Genomic DNA, 22,346 nt, shown 5'->3' on the forward strand with positions numbered 1-22,346 from the left:
CAACCTAAGTGTCCCTCAGCAGATGAATGGATAAAGAAGATGTAATTGTGATATATCACATTATTATATTATATTGCAATGTAATATATAATGGATTCAGCCATGAGAGGGAAGGAAATCCTACTATTTATGACAACATGGATGAACCTTGAAGGCATTAGGCTAAGGAAGATAAACCAGAGAAAGACAAAGACTGTACGATATCACTTATATGTGGAATCTAAAAATACTGAATTCACAGAAACAGAAAGTAGAATGGGGGTTACTACTGTTGGTTGAGGGGTGGGGGAACACAGAGTTGTTGGTCAAAGGGTACAAATTTCCAGTTACAAGATGAACACCTCCTGAGGCTCTATTGTATAGCATGATGATTATAGCTCATAATTCTTTACTATATATTGAAATTTGCTAAGAGAACTAAATCTCTTAGAGTCTCATGGGCAAAAAAAAAAAAGTAACTATATGACACGTTGGAGATGTTAGCTGATGCTATGGTAGTAACAATCATTTTGCAATATAGAAGTTTATCAAACCAACATGCACGTCTTAAACTTATACAGTATGTCAGCTATATCTCAATAAAGCTAGAAAATAAAAAAAAAAAGGTACCATTGACAATGATAGGGAAACTATTACAATAAAGTCATTTTTATCTAATTACTATCATTACGAGTTTTAAATGAAAAATGTGAGTGATTAATGTGATGTCAAAAGCAAAGTTGTAGAAGTTTTCTGAGGACCTGCCAACTCCAGGGGAGAGGGCTTCTCTCAGGCTGGGGGGTGAGTTTTCCGCAGCCATCTGAGTGGGAAGGGGTGACAGGGTCTTCACAGAATCCATTATGCTAATATAAACTGTGCTGAATAAGATGGTAAATGTATGCATGTTATAAATTAAGAATGTCTGGATTTCTTTGTATCATTTGGATTTTTGAGAAAAATTGAATAAGAGATTGAATAAGAGGAAGAAAGGCTGGGTCAAGGAAACTGAATAGAGAAATGGAGAGGGTCAAGGGGAAGCAAATTAAGTTATTTCACAGAATTTCCAATTATCCTGATTTCTCTGACTTGGCAATTTCTAAGATACAGCTTTAGTTTATATTTGAATGATGTCAAGTAGGGTCAGGAGAATCTGTTCACATGGGGGAAAAATCTTTTAAATGTTCCATCTCATGAAAAATAGGACGATCAAATAAGTAACAAATATTCATAATAAAATTCATTACTTGGGTCACGTCTAGACCATGAACATATTTTTAAAGATTTTTATTCTAGCCTTAAGAACTCTTTTTTTCCCAGCAAGAAGACACAGTGAAACCAGTTAGAATATCTGCCTCAACCCTCAGTGTTTCAGTGCTCAGCTTCCTGAAGCTGGATGATCTCTTACTCTTGTCACAGCCTTTTTACATAGGAGATTGTAGCCCTCTCCTCAGATGAAGCATAAGTACTAAAAAACAAAACAAAAAGCATAAGTACTGAAAACTGGATTCAGGAATTGTGGTAGAGAAATCAGTTCCCCCCACTCCTGGCTTTATTGAAGTATAACTAACAAATAAAAATATGAGATATTTAAGAGGTACAATGTGATGATTTTCATATGTATATTTATTGTGAAAGGATCCCCTCCTTTGAGCTAATTAACGCATCCATCGCCTCACATGTTGATCTTTTTTTTTAAGTTCTACTGTCTTAGCAAATTTTAGTTATACAATACAGTGTTATCACCTGCAGTCACCATGTTACACATTAGATCCTCAGAACTTATTCATCTTACAGTTGAAAATTGGCAGCCACATTTCTACTCTCTGTTTCTACAAATTCACCTTTTTTTTTGGAAGACTCCACATGTAAGTGATACCATAATGCAGGATTTTTTGGTCTTTCTCTGCCTGATTTATTTCACTTAGCATAATGGCCTCTGGGATCATCCATGTTATAGTTAACAGTATTTTTTCTTTTTAAAGGGTAAATAATATTCCATCTATACCACATTTTCTTTATCCATTCATCTGACAGACACTTGTTTTCAAGCCTTGGATACTGTGAATAATGTCACTATGAACACAGAGGAACAGTTATCTCTTTGAGATCCTGGTATTATTTCCTTTGGATATATACCCAGAAGTTGGATTGCCAGATCATATACTAGTTTCATTTTTAATTTCTTAAAGAACCTCAACACTGTATTCCACAGTGGCTGTTGTGGCAGTTTTCATACACACTTATATAAAGCTTCTCTTTTCTCTACATTCTCTCCAGCGTTTGTTATCTCTTACTTTTAAAAATAGACATCCTAACAAATGTGAGGTAATATCTCATTGTGGATTTCCCTGATTATTAGTGATGCTGAGCACCTTGTCATGTACCTGTTGGCCATATATCTTCTTCAAAAAAAATGTCTATTCAGGTCCTTGGCCTTTTAAAAATTGGGTTATTTTCCTGTTATTAAATTGGACAAGTCCCCTATATGATCTAGATATCAACCCTTATTAGATGTGTGGCTTGCTAAAATTTTCTGCCATTCCAAAGTTTGCTTTTCATTTGGTTGATAGTTTCCTTTGCTATGCAGAAGTTTTTCAGTTTGATGTAATCCCACTTGGATATTTGTGCTTGTAAGGCCTTTGCTTTTTGTATTGAATGCAAAAAAAAAAAAAAAAATCATTGCCCAGACCATGTTAGATTGCATACCCTCCATGTTTTCTTCTAGGACTTTTATGGTTTCAGGTCTTATATTTGAGTCTTTCATCTATTTGAGTTAATTTTTGTGTATGGTGCAAGATAACCAAAAGACTGGTCTTTTACTTCTTCACAGAAGATGGCTGTCCAATCTTCCCAACACTATCCACTAAAGAGACTTTCCTTTCCCCATTGTAAATTGTTGGCACTTTTGTCAGAAATCAATTGAGGATATATGAAAGGGTTTAAATTTGGGATTTCTATATTGTTCCACTGATCTATGTATCTTTTTTTATGCCAATACCATACTGTTTTGATTATTACAACTTTGTATTGTGGTTTAAAGTCAAGAATTGTGATGCCTCTAGGTTTGTTCCTCTTCCTCAAGATGGCTTTGGATATTCAGTCTTATGATTCCATACAAAAATTAGGAATTTTTTTCTATTTCTGTGAAAAATTCCATTAGAATTTTCATGATTGTGTTAAATATTACATGTAAGTTTAATATTCCTTAGAGTCCTACATCCAATAATATTAGCTTGCAAACATCATCTTCACAATAAACTTGTGAGATATTGTGATGCCTACTCAACTAGTGGCCCATTATTAACGCTCTCAATTACTGAGAGCATGATCAAGCATTGAAGTGAAGCAAAAAAACAAAACATTTCAATCAACTCAAATTAAGGTCAAGAACAGCCAGGTAATAAAATGTACCCACTTTACTATTAGGATAACGCCTCTGTTTTACTTTGACCTCTTCTTATGTTAGCACAACTCTAAAAAAATTGGGAACACCTGATTAGAAAATGCCAGAAGAGGTGTGGGGAAAGGAGATGGACACATGTAGGATAGTACAAGAGGTATCTGGTCTTTGAAGCACTGACATATGGTTTTTATTTTAAAGTAGTCCTAGGAACTCAAAATGGGATCATTTATTGGAGGCACCGGAGTTATTTTACCAAGTATAATATTTTAATTAGTTATTCACACATATTGACTAATACTGTTTACATTACTTTAAATATATATTAGCATGCAATGCTCACCATAGCACTATGATGTGGAAACTGTTAGTATCCCCATTTTATAGATGAGGACCCTGAGACACAGAGAATTTAAGTGATTTATCCAAGGTCTCACAGCTAAGCAAAGATTCCAATCCAGGCCATTAGCTTCAGAGCATATGTTTTTAACGGCTCTATTCAAAAATATGATAACCCTGCATAACAAAAGAACAAATTTATTGTAGACAATGTACATAGTTTTTTTTAGAAAACGGGGAAATGGAAATGTTTCTTTAAGAAACATGTCCTTCAAAAATATTTTCACATTTTTTAGTTTGTTTTTAAGTTCATATTTCATTATGTGAAAAAAATAACAAAAAATTTCATACAATAATACTAGCACTTTTGGTTTTTGTTGTTTACTATTGTTTCATAGTATTTAAATATTCTGGCTACCTATAGCCAATTCTCTGTCTGGGAAATTAAATAACTAGAAGAACCAAAATGAGAGACTATCTTTGACCACTTCATTAGAAGAAGAAAGGGGAAAAAGTAATAAGCAGTTCAAACTAACTTGAATTGATTGTCTTCTATACACCAGGGTTTTACACATCAGGTTGCAGAGAGGAGAGTTTCCCCAAGCGCATGGAGAGGCTGGAAGTGTGCAGGTTCTGCTAAGGGGAAGCATTCCATCCCAGTCCTTCGTGGCACCCAGAGGCTGGAGACTAGAGGACTAAGTGGCTGCATGATGATGACTGTGCATCCCAGTTCGCCTGGGCAGGCCCATTTCAGGCCGGTTAGGTCAGTATTGTCCCTGTTTACTTTCAAAACGTATTGCTTTGGATTAGAAATTTAGTGTAGCTAGAAAAGTTGAATGTGAGGCATTAAGTTCCAGACCAGCATTCTAGTATCTTCAGCAACAGAAGTGAAATAGTGGCCTCAACCTTGGAGCATTTTGGTGGCAACCAGAGCAGACTAAAGTCCAGGAGGAGCCTGCAGTGTTTGTGAGGCCTCGGGAAGTTGTAAAAATGGGAACTTGTCTGTCAGTCTAGCAGAATGGGAACTGGAGAGTCATTTTAATTTTAAAAATAATAATGACATAATGTGAGATTGCTCTACTTGATCCTTGTGAACAGGGCTGGGTTCACAAGCACGCAGCCTGGGCAGCTGCATACGACTCATGGTCAGGTGGGCCAGGTGCTTGGTTTACAGCTCTGCTGTGGCCATATTGAAATTCTTAGCTTTTGTACAAGAGACCCCACATTGCCATTTTGCATCAGGCCCTGCAAATTATACAAGCAGTCCTATTTATGAACATGCAGAGTTAAACTCACCCTTACTAAATAATATTTTGGATACTTTTTACATCTCCATGCCACCTGACTGGAAACAAGAGTAAGTCATTAAGTCTTAGGGCTGAGTTAAAATTGCACACCAAATGCAAATACACATAAAATCTCACACCAAAGATAATTTTTCTTTGTCTTGCAATTTAGTAATCTTGTTATCAAATTAAATTTTAGAACACAAAACCTTCCAGGCAAAGTAGGTTAAAAAAATCCTTGTAGAAATGTATATTTTAAAGCCAAGTAATAATTGAATCCCTGCAGACTAAACAATATCACTTAGCAGCCTGCACAATGTGAAAGACTAAAAGCTTTTAATTAGACTTTTACTCAATAGGGGAGGAAAAAATAATTTAAAAGACTCAGGGCTAAAGCTGAATTGTTAGTTTTAACTTTGAACACAATGAAGGAACAATTTGACTAAATTAGTTTAGCTGTGTATTCATTAGCCTTTAATAGAAATGTGAATGCAAACTGACTCCAGGTTATTGTACTTAGAGCCAGCTTTTTAATTAGTGATTGGCAAAATGTTTATCTAGTTTGTTGTTGGAATGTTGAACCGTTTACACAACAGGCCTGTTGTAAACCTTTATGTAATCTTAATTGGATCTTTCAAAAGAACAAGATTTTATGTACATAAAATCACAAACTATAGTAATAAAGTTAGCTAATTTATATCAAACTTGGTACTTAAAAAGAAAAAGTTGTGCTATGTGGCTTAATGAGGTAGAGAAATGGTTAACATCTATTTAAACTTAGTTAAATGTGATGCTCAGTTGAACTTGGCCAAACCTTGGATATCTCTGGGTTTGAAGTTAGACCTGATTTCCAGATGGTAAGTGGGCTATTAATCTGTAATATTGAGCACATTAATTAGCCTCTCTGAGCCTCAGTTTCCTTATCTTTAAAATGGGGATTATATGGTCTTAAATAGTCATTGTGAGCAATGATAATATGTAAAAGATAATATGGGGCATCTGAGTAGCTTAGTGGGTTGAGTGTCTGACTCTTGATTTTGCTTGAGGTCATGATCTCAGGGTTGTGAGAGTGAGATTGGTTGCCTTGACTCTGCGTTCCGCTCCATGCTCAGCGGAGCTAGCCTCTCTCTCTCTCTCCCTCTGCCCATCCCCTCTGCTGGTGGGTGTGAGAGCTCTCTTGCTCTTTCAAATAAATAAATAAATCTTTTAAATACATATGTATGATAATATATAAAAGCCTCTATTTGAGGAATTCAATATATAGTAGCTATCATCAACATCATCATGAGTGTTCTTTATTTTTAATATATTTAAGCTAAATACTTTTGAATAGATGAAAGTTAATCACATGTTGCAAAATTCAAAAGCTACAAAATTCAAAGTGTGCAAAAGGTCATACAGAGAAAAGTAGTCTCTCATTCACCATGAATAACATGGCATTTTTTGCACTTTCAATAGATTTCTATTTTGTCATAATATTACTCGGTTACATAATATAATAGTAACTTCTAGAGATCATTTTATAATAACACATATAAAACATATATGTGTTTTATATATAACACATATATAATAACACATATAAAACTTCCTCATCTTTTTTAAATGACACATGAATATACCATAATCAAATTAAGTAATGCCTTATTGTTGGAAAATTAGCTTATTTCCACCCTTTTTGCAGTTGTAAATATCCTTATGCATAGATTATTTTGCACTTGTGTGAGTAGCCCTTTAGGATAAATTTCTAAAAGCAATATTGGTGGTGAGAACATATGTGTATTTTTTTCATTTTGATAGATATTACAAATTGCCCTCCACAGAATTATACCGATTTACATTTCATCAATAACTATGAGTGCTTATTTCCCTGCACCTTTACCAACAGTGGATCAATTTTTCAATATATTATAATCTTTCTTTAAAAAAAGAAATGATTTTATTCATTTATTCATGAGAGACACAGAGAGAGAGGCAGAGACATAGGCAGGCTCCCTGTGGGGAGCTTGATTTAGGACTCAATCCCAGGACCCCAGGATCACAGCCTGAGCCAAAGGCAGACACTTAACCATTGAGCCACCCAGGTGTCCCATCTCTGACAATCTTATATATGAACATTTTCTTAGTATAGTTTCAATTTTCTTGTCTTTCATTGCCTGTGAAGTTTAGACTCTTTTTATATATTTAAGAGTAATTTGTATTTTCCTTTCTATATACTATTTCTTTATGGTCTCATCTCACATTTGTTGGATTATTGGTATTTTTCTGAAACTTATTTTTGGGAAAGCTATATGTAATCCACATACCCATCCTTTGTCAATTGTTTTAATTTTTCCCAATTTTATCTTCTCATATTTCTTTTATTTTTATGTAAAGTTATACATCTTTTCTTTCATAGCTTAAGTGCCTTATATTATCTCTAGAAAAACTATTTCTCTCCAAGAACAATTTTTAAAAATCTTTCATGATTTCTTCTAGTATATTTATACTTTCACTTTTTCATTTAAATCTTTGAATTTGTTTTAGTACCCATTTAGCTGTTCATCTTCATTCGTTGAATAATTCACCCATTCACTATTAGAATATAATATGATTTTCATCAGATGCCAAAATCCTTTATTAATAAATTGTATCTTTTTCTGGATTCTCTAAGTATTTAGTTACATTAATCTATTTGCCTATCAAAGAAGTTGCTGTTTTAAATTCTATAGTACTTATACTGTTCCAGTATCTGTAACATAAGCAATTTATTACTTCTCTCTTTTTCCACAAAAAAAACTTAGAATCAGATTATTTAGTTCTAAAAAATACTTATTAGTATTTTTATTGAGAGCAAATTAAATTTTCAGATTTAGAGAAAATTATGTTTTTATGATATTATGTCTTCTCATTCAATAATAGAAAATGCTTTTTCTTTTTTTGGTTATATTTTTGGGTATCAGATTAGCACATTAGAGCTTTCTTTGTGCATATCTTTCATATTTCTTGCAAGATTATTTCTAAATATTGTACTTTTCCTGTTATTTCATCTTTTTCTCAATTATATTTTCAACTGGTTTTTATGTAACTACATAAAAAGATCACTGATTTTGGTTATTATTTTTCTATAGAATGACCCCCAGAAACATTATTGATTTTCTTAGATTTGATTCTTTGGATTGTCCGGGTATCATATTATACCATTTGTTGAGAAAAATAATCATGTTATCTTTTGCTTTTCACTTTTACATCTTTCTCTCTTCTAATTGTTGAGACTGATGTTATATGTTAAGTAATATGTTAAGTAATAGTGGTGATAATGGACATCACCACACTAAAAGACCCATTAATTATTGTGCTGGTTTGAGGGTTGAGATAAATATATTTTATCAAGTTAGGAAATTATCCATTCAATCCTACTTTGTTAAAAATATTTAAATAGATATTGAATTTTATCAAAGGTGTTTTTAATGTCTTCACAACTCTTATGATTTCTCTCACTGAAATTATTCATTTAGTGAATTTTATTGAATCATTTTTATGTCGCAGTGTTAACAATAGATATTTTGATCAAGACCCTAAGGTATGAAGTAGGAACTACCAAAGTGTTTTGTAAGACAGAACACTCGGAAGAACTTGCAAAAATTTAGTGGCCTGAAACTAGTTGCAATAGAAAGACGTTGACTTCCTCATCATTGCCTACCTGTTTCTATCAGCAGTAAGTCCTTTCTGAAGGAGAGGGAAATAGAAGAAAATCAGAATATTGATTCTTCTTGAAAGTGGACATTCTAATTGCTAAACTAATGCAGTGTTTTATTATTTCAGTGTGACCAGGAATTTTAAAGAAAAGAAAAACAACATGCTCACTAAACAATATAATTTCAGAGGACAGTAGGAGTCAAGAGAAAACTTACTTTGTAATTGAACCTCCAACCACAACTCTTTCTTCCAGGCTAAGAAAGGGTTTGCAGCATTTAAAAGTATTTTTACTTAATGACCCAATAGATTTCCCATGTAATATATCTTGTCCTGATATACTTAGTCATAATGTTCTTCAATAACTTTCTCTCTTTCTCCTATGGTAATTGGCTTGTTTAGAATTTCTACCTTTCTAAATTCATTTTTTTAATTATACTTAAAAATTATATTCATAGTTTCCTCCATTTATATTTTCAGACAGAGTCTCATGTTCATTATGGCCTCCTACGACTCTAATTTCCTCCAAAGATCTGGTTATTTCTTTATTCTCATTTCTTGACTGGACCAACTAAACTATTCTCATGTATTGATTGGATCAGATAAAATAATATCTCTTATCGTCTTTTTCTTTTTCAGGATTACAAATGAAGCAATTTATTAACTCAGCATTTTTGTTGTAATGCTTCTCGTTGGCAACTGCCACCTATCCAGTGATTCTGTCCAGATCTGCCTGTCCCTGAGGACAGTTTGCAGCCCCCATCTTGGTCCTTTTCCACCATTTTCAGCCTCTCTAAGGACTTGGAGGACTGTGTGGGCCAAGCTCCTGGAGTCACTGGGGATGTGGCTGGGCAGGACCCGATTTCTCTGATGTTCCCTGCAGATCCTGGTCCTAGAGGCGACCCTGGGCACCACCCCCGTCCCAGAGGTACAGGTGCCCTGCTGTGGAAGCAGCTCTTGTGTAGAACCAGTTCTCATCCTGGGGAGCAAGCTCTTTGTGCTTGGCCAGCCTGACAGTGTCCACCGATTCAGGGATTTCCAGCTTTCCAGACTTTTTGAGGAAGGTTGCCAGAGCCCTGAGGAGCTCCTGCTGGTTCCAGTCTTTTGCAGAAACTCCACGCATTCTGCAGCCTCTGAGCTGCCAGCCAGGGGATATTTTCATTGTCTTCTTTTGATGTTATTGATATTGTTGTTTTTACTAAAACAGCTCTTGAGTTTGTTTAGTTATGGAATTTTTTTGTTATCCAGTTTTTAGTCTTTTTTGTCAATTCCTTTCTTCTGCTTTCATTTAACCAGTCTTTTCTTGTTTTTATAATTGAGTTGGGTGTTTATTTTTACAGGTTGACTGGTTTACCTCTACAGGTTCTTAAGTGTATATACTTTCTTTGAGTACTATTTTAGCTGGATACAATTGGTTCTGCTAGGAAGAGACATAATTATTCTTTTCTAAGTATTCTGAATTGTTGGTTGGGAGTTCCTTCAGTCCTAAGTTGTTTTTATTTTTTTAATGAATTTTTAATTATCAGGTGGCAGGGTTTTTATTTCCTAGTTTTATTTACCTCTGAGCAGAAAATATTGCCTTCATTCTTTCTACTTTAAACATTTTGTTTAGTTTTTGATTTGCATAATATACCATTTTTCTAATATAGTTTAGCACCTTAAAAGAAGGTATATGCTATTTTCTTTAAAGTGTTTGATATTTATCTCTTTATACCCAATTAAATATAACATTATTATTTAGTTCTATATCTGTCCTTATTATTCGTCCTTAAATTTATAATTTTCTGAAAAATGAAGTCTCCTACCAATACAATTCTGTCTATACCATGTTGTGTTTTGTATATTTTGAATCTTGTATTAAGTGAAATAAAAACAAGTAAAAGGGAAATCATAAAACAAAAAGCTGTTTAAAGAAAAAGATAAAACTGATCAACTCCAGGGAGATGAAGACATACAGAGAAACATCTACAGAGAGACAGAGAGTGCAAAGTTACCTAACTCAAGTATAAAAAAGGAATTATCACTATAGGTCCTAGAAGTAATAAAAAATTATGAACAAATATCAGGAGTATATTTATAACAATAAATTTGACCACTCAGATCAAGTAGACAAACTACTTGAAAGACAAAAAATTATCTAAAGTGATTCAAGAGAAAAGTAGAAAATCTGAGATGCCCTGAAAGTATTAAAGCATTTCAATTTATAGATATAATAAAGAAAATCCCTGGCCTGAATAGCTTCAATAGTGAATTCCATCAATCATTACAGGAAGAAATAATGTAAAAACTACATAAACTCCTTCAGGAAGTAGAAGTATGGACACTTTTGAACTTCATTTATAAAATTAACATTGTCTTGATACCAAAATAAGACACAGACATTACAAGAATCTCTTATGAATAGAGACACAAAAATCGTCAGTAAAATATTATCAAGTCAAATGCAACAGTCTCTAAAAAGGGTTTCACACCATGACCATCCACAGTTTTTTTCTCAGGAATCAATGGTTGGTTCAAAATTTGAAAATCAGTCAAATGTAGTTCAACATATTAACAGACAAAGGAGGAAAACCACATGATTATCTCAATAGATGTGAAAGTATTTAACAAAATTTGACATTCACTTATAAATTAGTAATAGAAATGAGCTTCTTCGATCTAATAAATGGTATGCACAAAATACCTACAGCTAACCTCATCTTCAATGATTAAAGATTAAATATTTTTCCCTAAAATTGGGAGGGCAAAAGAGAATGTTTGCACACAGCCATTCTGTTCCACAATGTAAAGGAAGTTATAGCCAGTGCAATAAGGCAAACAAGAAAAAATGAAAGGAACGAAAGGCAGGGAGAGAGCATAGGAAGTAAAAAACTCTCCTTACTTTAAGACATTATCATGATCATATACATTAAAAATCCTAAGGAATCTACAAAAAAAAAAAAAAAAAAAAACAACCTATCATTTGTAAGCAAATTAGCAAGTCCACAGGACATAAGGAGACTATAAAAAAAATCAATTGCATTTGAACTTTGACAACGAAAAATTAGAACTTGAAATTGTAATTATTACCACTTTAATAGGATTCTAACATGAGATAATTAGGGGTAAATTTGATAAAATACATGCTAGATCTGTACACTATAAACTGTAAAATATTGCTGAGAGAAACTAATGATCTAAACTGATAGAAAGGTCTGATCATATTCATGGATCAAGACATAAATAATATTGTTAAGATGTAATTTCTGCCCAAATTGGCCTATATATTCAACACAAAATCAATCAAAACCTCAGAAGCATCATTGTAGAACTTGGCAACCTGATTCTAAAATTGTCACTGAAAAGAAAGGACTTCTAAAAGCCAAACACTGGAGTATCCTGTTCAAAGTTAACTTTGGTAATCAGGAAGGGAATGGACTGGAGGTGGCAGGTCTATAAACAAGGAGTTGTTAATAGGTTATATAACAAGTTTAAAGTTGAGGATTTAACTATAAAAATAGAATAATTAAGACAATGTGGTATTGGCATAAGAATAAATATATAGAATAAGGTAACAGAATACAGATATGCATTCATTAATATAATATCAAATGATTTTGAATAAAGGGGGCCAAGGCAATTTAATGGGGAATGGATACTATTCAACAAACAGCAATGGAAAACCAGATAACTATATAAAAGGATAGGAATCTCAGCCTTTATGTCACAATACATATGAAAATTAAAATAGCTATAAACATAAAAACTAAGCTTTTAAAAATTCTAAAAGAAAGAATGAGAAAATATCTGTGACCTTGGAATAGGCAAATATTTCTTAACATCACAAAAGAAAAATCAATAATTAGACTTCCTCAATATTAAAAACTTTGGCTTATCAAAAGACACTGTTTAAGACTAGCTACAGATTGGCCAATTTATTTTTTTTAAAGTTTTTATTTAAATTCCAGTTAACATATAGCAAAATATTACTTTCAGATGTACACTATAGTGAAGATTGGCCGACTTACACACACATACACACACACAAATATATATAAAGATATCTATCCATAGTATATATCAATATCTCTTACAACTTGTCGAATAATAGGAAATATATATTTTGGTATCTGCCCCAAGCCCCTGCTAATTGGTTTTTGACCCAGTTCCTGAGACAGAGCTCCTAAATCCTTTAGAATTTCCTATATTATAGGAACACCTTTTGTTCTAATGAGGTGACTGACTCTTGGTAGACTCCTGGATAGGGGCTGGTCACTAAAGACCAAGCCATGACAAGAAACTTGGACTTCCAGCTCTACACCCCATTCCCTGGAGGGAAGAGATAATTAATAATTGACCATGCCTATGTGATGAAGCCTTCATAAATATTCCAAAAGTACAGAGTTCAAAGAGCTTCCAAGTTGGTGAACATGTCCATGTTCCAGGAGGGTGGAACACCCCAACTCTGCAGAGACAGAAGCTCCTGCATTGAGGACCCTCCCAGACTTCACCTATGTATCTCTTCATTTGGCTGTTCATTTGTATCTTTGAAAACAGCCTTTGTAATAAGTCAGTAATAGTAAGTAAGCTATTTTCCTGGGTCCTATGAGCCACCCTAGCAAATTATCAAACCTAAGGAGGCAGTCATGAGAACATCCAATTTACAGCCAAGTCAGACAAAAGGTGGGGTAACTTTGGGACACACTACTACCAACTGGTATCTGAAGTGGGAGGCAGTCTTGTGGGATTGAGCCTTTAATCAATGGGACTGCACAAACTCTGGTTAGTGTCAGAACTGGACTGAATTGTTAGGATACTCCATGGTCAGAGAATTTGTCAGTGTGGAAAAAATCCACGCATCTGGTGTCAGAAGGGCTGTGGGTAAAGGAAGTAAAGATTTTTTTTTTAATGCAACTTAATAGGAAAACAACCTAATAGAAGATAAGGGAATGGCCAATTAAGATACTTAACATCATTAATCAACAGGGAAATGCAAATTAAAGCTACAATGAAATCCAATACATTTCCATCAAGACCGCTAAAATTAAAAAGACTGACACTCCTAACTTTGGGAGAAGATGTGGATTAACTGGAACTCATATGATGCTACTAAAAATGTAAAATAATATAACTACTTTAGAAAAGATTTGAGCAGTTTCTCATAAAGTTAAACATAACAAAATAAAAAAATTCCATCCCCAGATAGTAACCCAAGAGAAATGAAAATATATGCCCATACAAAATCTTGTTGAAGAATACTCAAACAGCTTTATTCATAATAGCCAAGATGTTGGAATAACCTAAACATCCATTGATAGGTGAATGGGCTCTATGGAAAAATGGAGTTGTACGTTGTACATTTTTATCCTTTCTATATGTTTGTATGTATTCATATCCATATCTAATTTCATATTTTTACTATTTTTATTTTATCCTTTAAGTATGTCCTTTAATTTTTATTTTATGTTTTGATTAGCAAAGCCTATGGTTGGTAACATTGTTGAATGTAGTTTTCTATACTATGTGGATAATTATAGTGCTATGTTCAGATTTGTAAAATATATCAAATCTGGAGGTTCTAAGTTCTTCTCATCATAAATAATAAATCACCTGGTGAAAAATAGAATAACTTAGATTATGTCACTATAAGTAGATACAAAGTTTACATTAAGTTATTTCTGGGTTTCTACTTCTACAACAAAAAAGCAGAGGCTTCAACTTCTCTTCCTAGATGTTTCCCACAGCTCTTTCCTTACACTTCATGTAAACTAAGAAATTCATTATTTCAAGTAAGCAGATCTGGGTTCAAATCCTGACTTTATCACTTACCCTGGCCCTTGAGTGACAACTCTCTAATTTCTCAACTTTCTCTCATATTAGATGGGAATAATAATATTACCTTCCATGAATGATAGAGAATCTATAGAGGCTGGGCATATCAGGAAGTCTTCATGGAGTTAGTGAAATTTAAAATTCCTTTATTCACAGATAGGTTATCAACAAATGGAATGAAGAATGTAGCATTTGAAATAGAACACTGCTCTCAGCAAAGGAACAGAGAGGTAAGAAACTACAGGGTGTATTTGACAGAGATTGCAGTTTGTACATGGAGTGAGAATTTTTTAAAGATTATTTATTTATTTATTTATTTATTTATTTATTTATTTATTGAGAGGGGCGGGGAAAGCAGGAGGAAGAGTGGGGGGGAAGAGTAGAGGGAGAGGACGAGAGAGAACCTCAAGCAGACTCCATGCTGAGCGCAGAGACCAACATGGGGCTCAATCCCACAACCCTAAGATCATCACCAGAGTTGAGATCAAGAGTCAGACACTTAACTGATTGAGCCACTCAGATGTCCCTGGAGTGGGAAATTTTTAGGAGAGTTGTGAGAGAAAACTATAGGAGGGCCTTGAATGTCAAGACACATAATTTGGATGTATATAATTACTAATGAGGATAAACAAACATTCTTGACCAAGGCAGTGATGGATCAGAATTGTACTATAAGAAAAATATTCTAGTAATGATGAAAGGAATAACAGGAGCTTGAAAAACAATTACCAAAATCAAAGAGTGTGGCAATTAGGAGTTTACATAAAGCAGAACATCAAATGTAAGACACCATCAGTTGTAAGATGCATCATTAGTCTGTTTACTAAAATGAAAGAACAGAAAGCGCTGCTAATTAAACTATGACACAACCCTAATATATCACTGATTGTAGGACATATTCTAGTTTCAGAGATGTTAATATTTGAACAAATATGTATGTTAGAATTGATGAAATATGGTATGATAGTTTTAATGAAAGGAAAGAGGAGATTAAAAGTTTTGATAGAATTTGATAACTGAATTACCAAAAACTGAGTGGGAGTAGAAAGAATCAAATGTGGAACTAAGATTTTTAGTTTTATTTCTTAAAGCCAGTATTAAAAAATGGGAATGATGTCATTGTGATACCATTGGAACTTCTGGGGTGTTATCGATCAAAGGGTTGGGAATGTGAAACAGAACTTGTAGGCATGGTTGTTATTTGAGAGCAATATTTGAAAATCACATAATTAGGAATAAGTATTGAAGTCATGGGAATATGTGAGCTCACTAAAGAACAAAGAATATAGAAAAAAGAGAAAAAAGGACAGAAAGGTATATTTTTGCAGGAGAAAAAAAAAGGAACAAAGAAAACATAAAAAAATAATTAAAGAATAGAAAAACAGTCATTCTAGGATAGGAAACCCAAGTTAGGGAAGAAAAACTTTCCACAAGAATGTGTGTTGGTCATTAGTGTTAGTGGCTCTAGAGTGGTTAAGGATGAAGGAAGCCAACTAACTGGAGAAAATAACATGGTTCTGTTTCAAACAAAGTCAATTAAGTGAAGTTAAGATTTTACGTGCTGAAAAATATTCTCAAAGAAACATGCTGAACAGATTTTATGTTCTTTTCTTTTTTGAGAACTTTCCAGCATTTAAGAGGGACACATTTTGTTTTAAAAGCTAGTATATAGGTGTTTAGAATCTGCCCCACATTTTTAAAAGCTAATGCATGCAATTTACCAGTAATCTTAACCAAATCTGAAACATAGCTGTCATAATAACTTCTCTACTTCCCAGTACTGCAGATGGTCATTAGAATTTTCAAAGAGAAAAAATAAATGTAGCATCCAGAAATATAAAAACAGAAAGCAAAACATTTCTCCAGATGAATAAATAAATATTAATATGACTCATATTGCAAATACTTTCTAACAGAGGGATATATAGCAAATATTCATCTAGTGCCATAAGCTCTACCTCATCCTACCTTCTCATGGGGAGCATATTTTCACTGGGAGGAAGCACCTCATCTTGTGCCCAGATCCTCACTCACCTCCAATTCAACTTAGTATGTCACATGAAGAAAGACTGGAACTTCCTAGACCCCCACATATGCATGGACCTCTCTCCTTCCATACCAATTTTGTTTGTTTTATAACTTGTGTTGTACTTTTCAGTGAGAAGAATAGCCCAGCATCCCAACTCATCTATTGCTGGACATTATAGCCTTTGAGGAAATTGTAAAACTAAATGCATTTCTAGGACCATTCCTAGGCCTGGGAAAAGGGAAGGAGGCTAAGAAGAAACAAACAAATATATTCGATTACTTCCACTCTGAACATTTTAATGTTAGCAATATCATTGTAAAATGAGCAACAGGAAAGCCTTGATGTAGAAAATGTAGGCTCAAGAAGTAGGGATAGAAACTAATATTTGTTGAGCATTTAAATATGAGCCAAATCTTTTTTTTTTAATTTTTATTGGAGTTCAATCTGCCAGCATATAGCATGACACCCAGTGCTCATCCCACCAAATGCCCCCTTCACACCAACCCCTCGCCCACCTCCCTTTCCACTACCCCTTGTTTGTTTCTCAGAGTTAGGTGTCTCTCATGTTTTGTCACCCTCACTGATATTTTCACTCATTTTCCCTTTATTCCCTTTCACTAATTTTTATATTCCCCAAATGAATGAGACTATATAATGTTTGTCCTTTTCCGATTGACTTATTTCACTCAGCATAATACCCTCCAGTTCCATCCACGTCGAACCAAATGGTGGGTATTTGTCATTTCTAATGGCTGAGTAACATTCCATTGTATACATAAACCACATCTTCTTTATCCATTCATCTTTCGATGGGCACCGCTGCTCTTTTCACAGTTTGGCTATTGTGGACATTGCTGCTAGAAACATCAGGGTGCAGGTGTTCCGGCATTTCACTGCATCTATATGTTGGGGGTAAATCCCCAGTAGTGCAGTGCAATTGCTGGGTCGTAGGGCAGATCAACTTTTAACTCTTTGAGGAACCTCCACAGTTTTCCAGAGTGGCTGCACCTGTTCACATTCCCACCAACAGTGTAAGAGGGTTCCCCTTTCTCCACATCCTCTCCAACATTTGTTGTTTTTCTGTCTGTTAATTTTCCCCATTCTCACTGGTGTGAGGTGGGATCTCATTGTGGTTTTGATTTGTATTTCCCTGATGGCCAATGATGCGGAGCATTTTCTCATGTACTTGTTGGCCATGTCTATGTCTTCCTCTGTGAAATTTTTGTTCATGTCTTTTGCCTGTTTCATGATTGGATTGTTCGTTTCTTTGCTGTTGAGTTTAATAAGTTCTTTATAGATCTTGGATACTAGCCCTTTATCTGATACGTCATTTGCAAATATCTTCTCCCATTCTGTAGGTTGTCTTTTAGTTTTGTTGACTGTTTCTTTTGCTGTGCAGAAGCTTTTTATCTTGATGAAGTCCCAATAGTTCATGTTTGCTTTAGTTTCTCTTGCCTTCATGGATGTATTTTACAAGAAGTTACTGTGGCTAAGTTCAGAAAGGGTGTTTCCTGTGTTCTCCTCTAGGATTGTGATGGAATCTTGTTTCACATTTAGATCTTTCATCCATTTTGAGTTTATCTTTGTGTCTGGTGTAAGAGAATGATCTAGTTTCATTCTTCTGCATGTGGATGTCCAATTTTCTCAGCACCATTTATTGAAGAGACTGCCTTTTTTTCAGTGGAGGGTCTTTCCTGCTTTGTCAAATATTAGTTGACCATAGAGTTGAGGCTCCACTTCTGGATTCGCTATTCTGTTCCATTGATCTATGTGTCTGTTTTTGTGCCAGTACCACACTGTCTTGATGACCACAGCTTTGTAGTACAACCTGAAATCTGGCATTGTGATGCCCCCAGCTATGGTTTTCTTTTTAAATATTCCCCTGGCTATTCGGAGTCTTTTCTGATTCCCCACAAATCTTAAGATGATTTGTTCCAACTCTCTGAAGAAAGTCCATGGTATTTTGATAGGGATTGCATTAAGTGTGTAAATTGCCCTGGGTAACATTGACATTTTCACAATATTAATTCTTCCAATCCATGAGCATGGAATATTTTTCCATCTCTTCATGTCTTCCTCAATTGCTTTCAGAAGTGTTCTGTAGTTTGTAGGGTATAGATCCTTTACCTCTTTGGTTAGGTTTATTCCTAGGTATCTTATGCTTTTGGGTGCAATTGTAAATGGGATTGACTCCTTAATTTCTCTTTCTTCAGTCTCAGTGTATAGAAATGCCACTGATTTCTGGGCATTGATTTTGTATCCTGCCACACTGCTGAACTGCTGTATGAATTCTAGCAATCTTGGGGTGGAGACTTTTGGGTTTTCTATGTACTGTATCATGTCATCTGCGAAGAGGGAGAGTTTGACTTCTTCTTTGCCAATTTGAATGCCTTTTATTTCTTTTTGTTGCCTGTTTGCTGAGGCTAGGACTTCCAGTACTATGTTGAATAGCAGTGGTGAGAGTGGACATCCCTGTTGTGTTCCTGATCTGAGGGGAAAGGCTCCCAGTGTTTCCCCATTGAGAATGATATTTGCTGTGGCCTTTTTGTAGATGGCTTTTAAGATGCTGAGGAATGTTCCCTCTATCCCTACACTCTGAAGAATTTTGATCAGGAATCGATGCTGTATTTTGTCAAATGCTTTCTCTGCATCTATTGAGAGGATCATATGGTTCTTGTTTTTTCTCTTGTTGATATGATCTATCACACTGATTGCTTTACAAATGTTGAACCAGCCTTGCATCCTGGGGATAAATCCCACTTGGTCATGGTGAATAATCTTCTTAATGTACTGTTGGATCCTATTGGCTAGTACCTTGTTGAGAATTTTTGCATCTGTGTTCATCAGGGATATTATCTATAATTCTCCTTTTTGGTGGGGTCTTTGTTTGGTTTTGGAATTAAGGTGATGCTGGACTCATAGAACAAGTTTGGAAGTACTCCATTTTTTTCTATCTTTCCGAACAGCTTTAGTAGAATAGGTATGGTTTCTTCTTTAAACGTTTGATAGAATTCCCCTGGGAAGCCATCTGGCCCTCAATTTCCTCCCTGGTTATTGGCCTGTTCAGATTTTCTATTTCTTCCTGTTCCAGTTTTGGTAGTTTGTGGTTTTCCAGAAATGTGTCCATTTCTTCTAGATTGCCTAATTTATCATAAATATGAGCCAAATCTTCTGTTAAATGTTCTAGAGATTTAATTTAATTTAATTTTAATTTTAATTTTACTTTATTCTCAAAACTACACTATGAGATGTGTCTTATAGGTTCCATTTTCTAGGTTGTGATACTGAAGATGGAAGAGATTATTTGTCTACTGTGTGACAAATCAGGATTCAAATTCAGATCTGACTCCAAAATTCATGACTTCTCCACAACACAGTGTTAACTGCTTGAATAATGGGTAGAAGTGAGGATTGAGATCCAAATCTATCTTTGGAGCATATTAATAATCAGTTTTTCTGAGCTGATTGTGTATGGAGGGCTCAATCTTCTTCCTCTTCCTCTTCTTCTCCTCCTTCTTTTCCTTCTCCTCCTTCTCCTCCTCCTTCTTCTTCTTCCCATCAACTTAAACAATATCACCTTCCGATCACGTGCTTCTATATCGGTTGCTCACCTTTCTGCAGAAGGGAGATGCCCAAATAGCCAACCTAGGATTTAAACCCAGTCCACACCTTTAAATATTATAAACTGCTTCTATAAACTAGATAAAAATGGTTTATTATTAGCTATTTCTATTTGCATATGAATAATACCCTAAAACCTTTTCAAATTGTATTTTTAATGGGACAAATGTGCCTCAGCACACAATTTTTCTTAGTAGAAATCTTCTACTTTTTCTGTTCTATATGCTATATGCTAACTTTTGACAGCATACTGTTAAAATATAGCTATCGCATCTCAAATGCCATCCAAAATGACTATATGGGAAAGCAGGCCCCTAATCTGTAACACAAATACAACAATATCTACCTCCTAATATTGTTTTGAATATTAGAGATGATTTATTTATTCAAAAAAGATGCATTGAGTACCTAGTATGTGCCAAGAATAGTTCTAGTTAGGGATATAGCTCAGCAATGTGCACAATGCATACCTGGTGCTGTGTAAATATGGGTGTAGACCTCACCTCAGAAGTTCACAAGAGAGCAGACCTGCAGCTATTAAAAGGACTGTTCAGGACTTCTGAGAGGTGGCCTTTCTCCTTGGTCCCCTGGCAGCACCGTGATCATTGAAGGGCAATTGCTATTTCATCAGTGGAGGCACTGCCTGTTTCCTCTCCCCACAGCTACATACCTGGATAACACAGTGTTATATAAATGCCCAGTGATGGCCCCTGTATATTGGCTTTTATGTTGTTTACTTCTTCACAGCAAGCTAGGATTTTTATGCCAAAGCCCGCCAAACTTAAGTTCTTACACATGCAGTGGCTTTAAATATAACCCAAACAAGCATATTTTTAGCCATTTAGAGGCTGCCGGCTTTGCTTACCCTGTGAAACTGTACCCAACATCTGCTAATCATAGATAAGTCAAACTAAGTATGCACGAACAACAAAAAAACACTTTTAAGAAACTAGAAAGTTGCTGTTCAAGGAGTATGAAGTTTCAATTACACAAGATGAAAAGGTCTTAGGGTATTATTTACATGCAAATAGAAATACCCAATAATAAATTATGTTTATCTAGTTTATAGAAGCAGTGTTTTATATAGTATTTAAAAGTGTGAAGCGGGTTTAAATCCCAGGTGGGCACCTAGTAACTGAGAACTTGGCCAAGTTATTTACCTTCTCCAGGTCTCAGTGTTTTGATCTGTGAAATAGAGAGAATAACATTTAGGATAACAAATGTGAAATTGCGATATTCTACAGTTTTTGACCTAGAAAGAGTGCAATTTCATGTCGTTGAATCTAAAAACTAACTCTAATATGTATGCTGAAGGGATTATAGAAATAATATGTGGAGAGTGTCTAGCACACTTCCTGGAATATATTCAAACCACAATAATGTTCTCTCATATTTCCCCTCAATTCTCTATGGATGATGCTGACCTTTACATATAATCTGGTCTTAATTTTCTGTGTTAGTGAAGATAGCCAGGGGATGGAAAACCAAATACTGCAAGTGATAATCATAACCTCTAAGAGCTAAATTGGACCTTAGGTGTGAATTCCTCCAGCCTACTACTTTTTCAGGTGAAGAGTATGAACTTATCCACAAATGCAGAACCCCTTCACCACTCTAGGTTAGGATCATGATCAATAAACCCCAATTTTCCTTATAGAACCTGTCTGTCTGGATGTCACAGAGTAGCTCTCAACTCAAATTTTAAATGCCAAAACATGTAAGAGGGACTTTTGGTGGTCATTTTATTTTATTTTATTATTTTATTTTATTTTATTTATTTTATTTTATTTTATTTTATTTTATTTTATTTTTGGTGGTCATTTTATTTTTTATTTTTTTAATTTTTATTTATTTACGATAGTCACAGAGAGAGAGAGGCAGAGACATAGGCAGAGGGAGAAGCAGGCTCCATGCACCGAGAGCCCGATGTGGGATTCAATCCCGGGTCTCCAGGATCGTGCCCCGGGCCAAAGGCAGGCGCCAAACCGCTGCGCCACCCAGGGATCCCTTGGTGGTCATTTTAAAGTTCAAAATATAATTTAACATCTGATATGACTATGCTAAACATTATAAACTGCAACCATTTCACAAGATTTAAGTCACCAAGAACATTTATTAAAACACTTAGAGAAAAAAATCCCTAAAATAGAGCTAAAACATTAAATTTTCTCTAAGTAAACAATATAGATCTCAATGCATTTTCCAT

General features: G+C 34.7%; 1 protein-coding gene and 1 pseudogene across 5 annotated transcripts in view; both read right to left on the bottom strand.

Annotated features, from left to right (window-relative positions):
• The window catches only part of GRIK2 (glutamate ionotropic receptor kainate type subunit 2), a 1,079,206-nt gene that overhangs the window by 725,746 nt on the left and 331,114 nt on the right, over positions 1-22,346 (bottom strand). The gene's annotated exons all lie outside the window — the stretch shown is intronic.
• Positions 9,278-9,802, bottom strand: LOC140636374 (small ribosomal subunit protein eS19 pseudogene; annotated as a pseudogene).

Source organism: Canis lupus, chromosome 7, assembly GCF_048164855.1.
Source record: "Canis lupus baileyi chromosome 7, mCanLup2.hap1, whole genome shotgun sequence".
Taxonomy (NCBI): Eukaryota; Metazoa; Chordata; class Mammalia; order Carnivora; family Canidae; genus Canis; species Canis lupus.